The sequence below is a fragment of the Miniopterus natalensis genome, chromosome 9, assembly GCF_054644295.1.
Source record: "Miniopterus natalensis isolate mMinNat1 chromosome 9, mMinNat1.hap1, whole genome shotgun sequence".
Taxonomy (NCBI): domain Eukaryota; kingdom Metazoa; phylum Chordata; class Mammalia; order Chiroptera; family Miniopteridae; genus Miniopterus; species Miniopterus natalensis.
Window position 1 is genome coordinate 74,446,686 of NC_142089.1, and position 7,241 is coordinate 74,453,926.

Consider the following 7,241-nt stretch of genomic DNA (forward strand, 5'->3'; position numbering starts at 1 on the left):
TAGAGGCCAGGAATTAAGAGACTGAGAAAGGTTTAGGAAGAGGCGGCATTTAAGGGGCACATCAAAGGTTGGAACAGCTTTTGTTGAGTAGAAATGGAGAAAGGACTTTGCAGGCTAAGAATAGTCTCCATTCCAGCAATTAGAATTGGGCTCTGAACTCAGGAGAGCTTTGAGGACCAAGGTGCAGACATAGGAATCATTTGCAAAGAAGTGATGAAGGACATGGCCAGGGGTTGATGAGTTATCTAGAAAAGGCCAAAAGCATAGTCTACTTTTTAAGAAGTGAAGGAATGGAGAAAAGTAGGAAAATACTCCAGGGGTGAACAGGGTCATGCAAGTGCCTAAAAAATAAATGTAATGGTGACATCCTTAATGCATAGGCTATAGTGACTATATATTGAGCTTTACTATTTTGCAGGCACTGGGCTAAGCACAACCTTATGTGATCCTTCCCCAGGGGCGTTCCATAACCCTCTCCGAGTTAGATGAGGAAATTGAAGCTCAGAAAGGTTAAGAGGAACTCTCAGGATACAGAGCAACTGGAACTCATTCATACACTGGGGGTGGGAATAGACAATAGACCCTCCTTATTCCCGGTTTCACTTCCTATGGTTCCAGTTACCTGCGGTCAACCGTAGTCCAAAAATATTAAATGGAATATTCCAGAAAGAAACAATCCATTCCTTTTAAATTGTATGCTGTTCTGAGTAGGGTGATGAAATCTTGCCCTGTTCTGCTCCATCCCACCAGGCACCTGAATTTGCCCTTTGTCCAGCGTCTTCACGCTGTATATACCCCCTGCCCAATAGTCACTTAGTAACTGATTATCAGAGCGAGAGAGAAAGGGAGAGAGTCCACGTGCACATAACTTTTAGTATAGTATATTGTTATAATTGTTCTATTTTATTATTAGTTATCGTTGCTAATCCCTTACTGTGCCTAATGTATAAATTCAACTTTATCATAGGTAGGTATATCTAGGAAAAAACATAGTATATAGAGAGTCCGGCACTATCCATGGATTCAGGCATCCACTGGGGGTCTGGGGATATAGCCCTTGTGGATAAGGGGAGAGGACTGTAAGTTGGTACAGCCACCTTTCAAAGTGGTTTGGTATTTTTCATAAAGTTAAACATACACTGACCATAAGGCCTAGCCTTTCTTCTCTGAGGGATTCATTCTCTCCAAGAGAAATGAAAAAATTTCCACATAAGGACTTGACCACTAATGTTCATAACGCTACTATTCACAGTAGCCCCAAGCCGGAGTCGACCCAGTGGTCCATCAATAGGGGAATGGCTGGATAAACAAGGTGAGTGTATCCACGCAATGAGTCACTGTTTTGCAATAAAAAAGAACAAACTGCTGAGCTACGCAACCACTCTGGATGAATTGCAAAGGCATTACATTGAGAAAAAGATGCCAGACACACAAAGAGCACATACTGCAGGCTTTTGTTTATATCAAATTCTTAAAAAGACAAACCTAACCTATGGTGACAGAAAGCAGATCGGTGGTCGCCTGGGGCTGAGCATGGAGAAGATTGGCTGGGAAGGAGCCTTACAGGAACATTTCTGAGGTGATTGAAATTTTCTACACCGTCATTATGATGGTAGTTACACAGGCATATATTTGTCAAATAGGGGCATTTTATTATATGTCAATTATATCTCGATAAAACTGATATAAACTTAAAAACAAAAAAGAATGAATCACATGTGAATATTTTAAAAACAGGTCACAGAAAAAACCCTACAATTACATTAAAAAACAATAAAATTTACGGCCTGGCTAGTGTGGCTCATGGTACCTGGGTTGCAGGTTCATTCCCAGGCCCAATCTGGGCCCCGTGGAAAGCGACCAAACTATGTGTCTCTCTCACCTTGATGTATTTCTCGGTCTCTCTCCCTCCTTCCCTTCCACTCTCTCTACGAATCAATGGAAAAAATATCCTTGGGTGAGGATTACCAAAAAACAAAACCAAAAATAAGTCTTAATCACCTCCTTACCTATGTAAGTGCATGATAAAGGATCCAGAAAAGTGATAACTGGATATCACCCGAGGGGGAAGGAGTGAGATGGAGGGGGGCCTTTCCCTTACGACAAGTATATTTTCATTCTGTATTGTTAGGTTTTATAATCGGTTTGTATGTATTGTTTGTCTACTGGCTTTGTGAAAAGAATAAAAATGAAACACACACACACACACACACACACACACACAAGCACTTGTTCCAAGTGAAGCTGAGCCTGCTCCTGACTCCAGAGCGGGGAGCTAAGAGCCCCTGGGCGCGGGCTCTGCTGCAAAGGGCCATAGCTGTCTCTCCAGCAACTCCAGGCGCAGGGCCCCAGGCGGGCAGGGGTGGTCCAGCCGCAGCCTCGCATGCTATTCTGAGTTCTTGTCATGGTGGTGACTTTGCACGTGCAAGCATAGCCAGTGTTAGGAAAGGCCTTGGACTCTCTCATTTCCCCATAATATTTGACTACAAAGCCAAAATAATTGTGGACAATTTTTTTTGATCAGTGTTTCCTAGTGACAACCAAATAATCCAGTTTCCTGTAGATCAGTGGTTCTGCACTGGGGGCGTTTTGCCCTTCAGGGAACATCTGGCAATGTCTAGAGACACTTTAGGTGTCACAACCTGAGGGGCATTGGTGCCGCCAGCATGTAGTGAGTAGAGACCAGGGGTGCTGGTAAACATCCTACAAGGCCCAGGACGGCCCCCACAACAAAGGATCATCCTGCCCAAAGTGTCAGCAGGGCGAGGCGGAGAAAACCTGATGTGGACAACGCTGCGCCTACAACATTCTGCAGTTTTACCAAAGAAATAAAAAGAAATCGCCCACTATTTTCAGTGATGGAGCTTGATTCTTACAGCAGTGTTTTATCTTTCAAGTTGCCGAGCCGTAGTGTGGAAATAGAAATAAACTTCTCCTCCTATCTTGTTTCTGGACAGGAGTCGGTCTTGGGCCAATCGACATGAAAGGTGACTCTGGGAAGTGAGGGATTGTGTGGGAAGGGACGGCTGGGGACACAGAGCCCTCGCTGCCTGCCGCTCTCCTGGAGGGGAACCCAGCGTACTCAGGTCTCCTCTGGCTCCGACAGTTTTTATTCTCTAACAAGTTCATGCCCGAGTCAGTTTGGAGAGTTGCTAAAGCACAAGAAAATATAGTGGAGTAAGGAAGGAGGAACTGCTATAGCTCTGCCCGGCCCTCCCAGCGCCGCTCCGCGACCGCTTCCTCTCCTCTGCTGAGAACGGAGGGCCCCGCCAGGCAGGGCTGTGGGGGTGGGGGCCGTGAGAATGGGGGGCAGAGGAAAGCTGGGGGCTTGATTTCACAGTGGGGCCCAGGGGGACCAGTGGGAAAGAACTGGTGACTGGCCTCTGCCATTTCCACGTCCCGTTTTGTAAAGATCCATGCTTTCTTTCTGGGATGAGCTCTAGCTCACTTTTGTGATATTTCTAAACTTTTTTTTTTTTTTTTTTTTATCTTTATTGATTCCAGAGAGAGGAAAGGAGAGGGAGAGAGAGAGATAGAAACATCAATGATGAGAGAGTCATTGATGGAGCCCGCAACCCAGGCATGTGCCCTGACCAGGAATTGAACCCTGATCGCCTGGATCCCAGGTCGACGCTCAACCTCTGAGCCACGCCCGGCCGGACACTTTTATGATATTTCTTATTAGTGCAATTCCAGAAGCTGAATTTCCCCCCCAATGTTTATGAAAAAGGTTTGAATGTTTTGTTTGTAGAAACAAGTAAGAATATGTGATTTTTAAAAGAAATTGTATTTATTTTTATTGAATTTATTGGGGTTGCATTGGTCAATAAAATCATATAGGTTTCGAGTGTGCCATTGCATTGTGCGCTCACCATCCCAGGTCTAGTCCCCTTCCGTCCCCATTTAGCCCCCGTTTACCCCCTTCTACCTGCCCCCGTGCCCCTTCCCTCTGGTAATCACCATGCTGTTTGTTGTCTGTGTCCATGAGTTGTTGTTGTTGTTGTTTTTGCTTAATTCCTTCACCTCGAATTTAAAAAGTATATACATATTAAATCTTTTTTATAGGAAATCTATGTACAGGGTAAAAAATTTAAATATTAAAAAAGTCACATAGTGAAAAATAAGTCTTCTTCCCAGCTCCGAAGCAGATAATCCTTGTTTTCTTCCCAAAATGGCCTTGGGAGGACTCACAAAGTTGAGGAAGTTGGAGACTCAGTTCTTGTGACAGCTTAGGAAAGGGGGACGGGGCACCAGCCCGAGGTGGAGGGAGGGCTCCGGCGGGTGGTCTCCTGTCCGGGCAGACGTTCACAGGGCAGTGAACTGCCGCACGTGGCCTAGGTGGCTGCCCCGCTGTTTTGTTGGTGAAAGAAGGGAACAAAGATCAGAGACAGGAACAAGGCAAGAAACTGAGGCTTCTGGAGTTACGGGCTCGAGTTTTACTGGGTTTTCCTCTGGACTAGCCCATTCGGGCCTATTAGCCAACCACTTCAGTCTTTCGTGGTATGTCTTCAGTTTCAGATAAGTGGTTGACTATTACAGGGAAGTAACACAAGTTAGAAACAATAACTTGGGCTCATTGACCTTCTGTGTTTTCTTAGAGCTTTAGTGCTTTCTTTTTGTTTTCAAAGCAAGTTCTGGTTTGGACAGAAAGTGTGGGCTCTAGGGGTTGTGGGTACCCCCGCTTACTCAGAGTAGGCGATCATGCTTACCTTGCACCAGCTTTGAGTCTTGCTGGACTCCCCCGCCATGGGTCCCCTGGAGTTCTGCTCTCATGGGACATTATGGGCACTACTCATGAATGGGGCAGCAGGGAAGAGTGGACACGCATATTGTGTATATCTTCTCTGCTCATGGGCTTGCTCCACTGTCCTGTAGAACTTCACTCACAAAACACAAGTTCAAAGATAAAATTATTAAGAATTTCAAGATGGCAATAGCAAAGCATTAAACCAAGTGGGGGCCTCTCCTAACCCAGGGCTTTTCGAAGCTGCCTAGATTGATGGCCCATGAAGCAAGTCCTGGATGTGAAACCAGGACTGTTGAGGGGTCTTGAAATGATGATATGAGCTGCCTAAGGCCGGCACGAATACCTGGAGGATGGTAGAGCCAAGAGCTGGAAGGAACTTGGTTCCTGATGACATTGCTGAATCATGATCTTAATCCCCTTGAAACTTGCTGGACTTCTTATCTTCTGAGATAAAATGTCCTTGCTTTTTTTTTTAAATTCTTTTATTTTTTAATTTCAGTTTACAAAACATCCTTGCTTTTAAAGCTGGTTTGAGCACAGTGTTCTGTTACTAGCTATTGAAATCATTCTACTGTATATAGGAGAACATTCTGTCCATAATGAGTGATTGCCTTGCCTCCCTTTTTCTTACCTGGCTGCATGTCTCGTTCTATGCTGTTGACAAAGGTGGATACATAAAACTAGGGACCACCTACTTAGTACTGATAAGATTTGGGGACTTGAAAGCTAAAGAACACTAAAGGGACCAAGCTGGCAACTGGGCCCTGCAATCCGATTCTAGACCAAATGCTGTTCTAAACAATTACCTAGCCAGGACCCTTGCCCTCCTTAAAGAGCTGCATGTACATGTACTGCCCTCTTTAGGCAAGAATCACCAGTGGCTGGAAGAAGCTGTGGTCCAGTCACACCCAGGGTTAAGTTAACCCACTGTGTCTCACTGTCTCTCTGTGTTAGTTCTCATGCTTCCAACTTCAGGATCATTCAGTTGAAGAGGTGAACAGAATAATAGTAAAAAAATAATCACTGTGAGACTCTCAGAATGTGACCTCAGAAAACATTAGCTAAGCAGCAGAGCTGTAGTAAATCCTTGCAGATATTTAGACAATTCTACCAGACTTCAAATGTTCATTCATCTTTCCTGGACTTGGTAAGTGCCCACATATGCCAAGATTGCTTTAATCATAGTACAAAGGCCTCTGGGAGATGTTGTCCTGTCTGGGCTTACAGACTCAAAACCAACCCCTTTTCCTTATATGCAGACCCCCAAGCCCTGCCAGTGGCCTATGATGTGTTACTAACATCACAGATGAATATTTAGAGATAGTGAACACAAATAGTTGGAAAATGCTAATACAGCCATGAGCCACATAATGATATTTTGGTCAATGATAGACTGCATATAAGACCGTGGTCACATAAGATTATAATGGAGATGAAAATTTTCTATCATGTAGTGATATTTTAGCCACTGTAACACTGTAGTGCAACACATTAATCACGTGTCTGTGGTGACGCTGTTGTGAACACACCTACTGTGCTGCCAGTCATATAAAAGCATCGCACATGCAGTTACATACAGTACATAATATTTGATAATGATAATAAACAACTATGTTACTGGTTTATGCATTTACTATATCATATTTTATCATTATAAGTACTCTTTCTACTTATAAAACAGTATGCATTGTTACCCAGCCACAGCCTCTTACATCTCCTTTTGTCCTTGCCTCTGATTGCATTATCTTAGCTTATGCTTGATTTAATGTCATGTTGTGTTCATCATGGCCTATAAGCATACAAAATCTACTGCTAATGTTGCCAGAAGAGGCCACATTGATCAATGGACCTGGAACCAAAATTAAAAGTTATTAGAAACTATAAAGGTGGAAAATCAGTAGTGGGTATTGCTCTCCAGTCAGGCATGTCCCATTCCACCATAGCTATGACCTTGAAGAGCAAGAACAAAGTGACAGAAGCTGTTAAAGGGTCTGCTTCCTTGAAGGCAATGAGACTAACAAAAAGTTGAGAAGGGCCTACAGCAGGCACGAAGAAGCTTCTAATGACCTAGATTGAAGACCAGACACAGAAGCACATCCTTCTCAGCACCGGTGATGATCATGGCCAAAGCAAAAAGTTTGTTTGTGATGTTGAAAGAAAAGGTTGGACCCAACTACAATGCTGAATTTATTGCTCCTCTAGGTGGCTTAATCATTTTTCATGACATAATGTGAAAGTGAGTGGTGAGTCTTCCAGTGCTGATGTGAAGGCAGCTGAAGGGTTTATAGGAACTCTAGATAAGCTGATTGTGGAGATAAATTATTTGCCAGAGCAAATATTCAATATGGATGGAACCTCTCTACTCAGAAAACAGATGCCTGAAAGGACTTTCACTCATAAGGAAGCCAAGCCAACGCAGGTTTCAAGGCTTTTAAGGACAGGATAGGAGTCTTGCTTGGGGCAATGCTGCAGGCTACAAATGGAGATCCCTTGT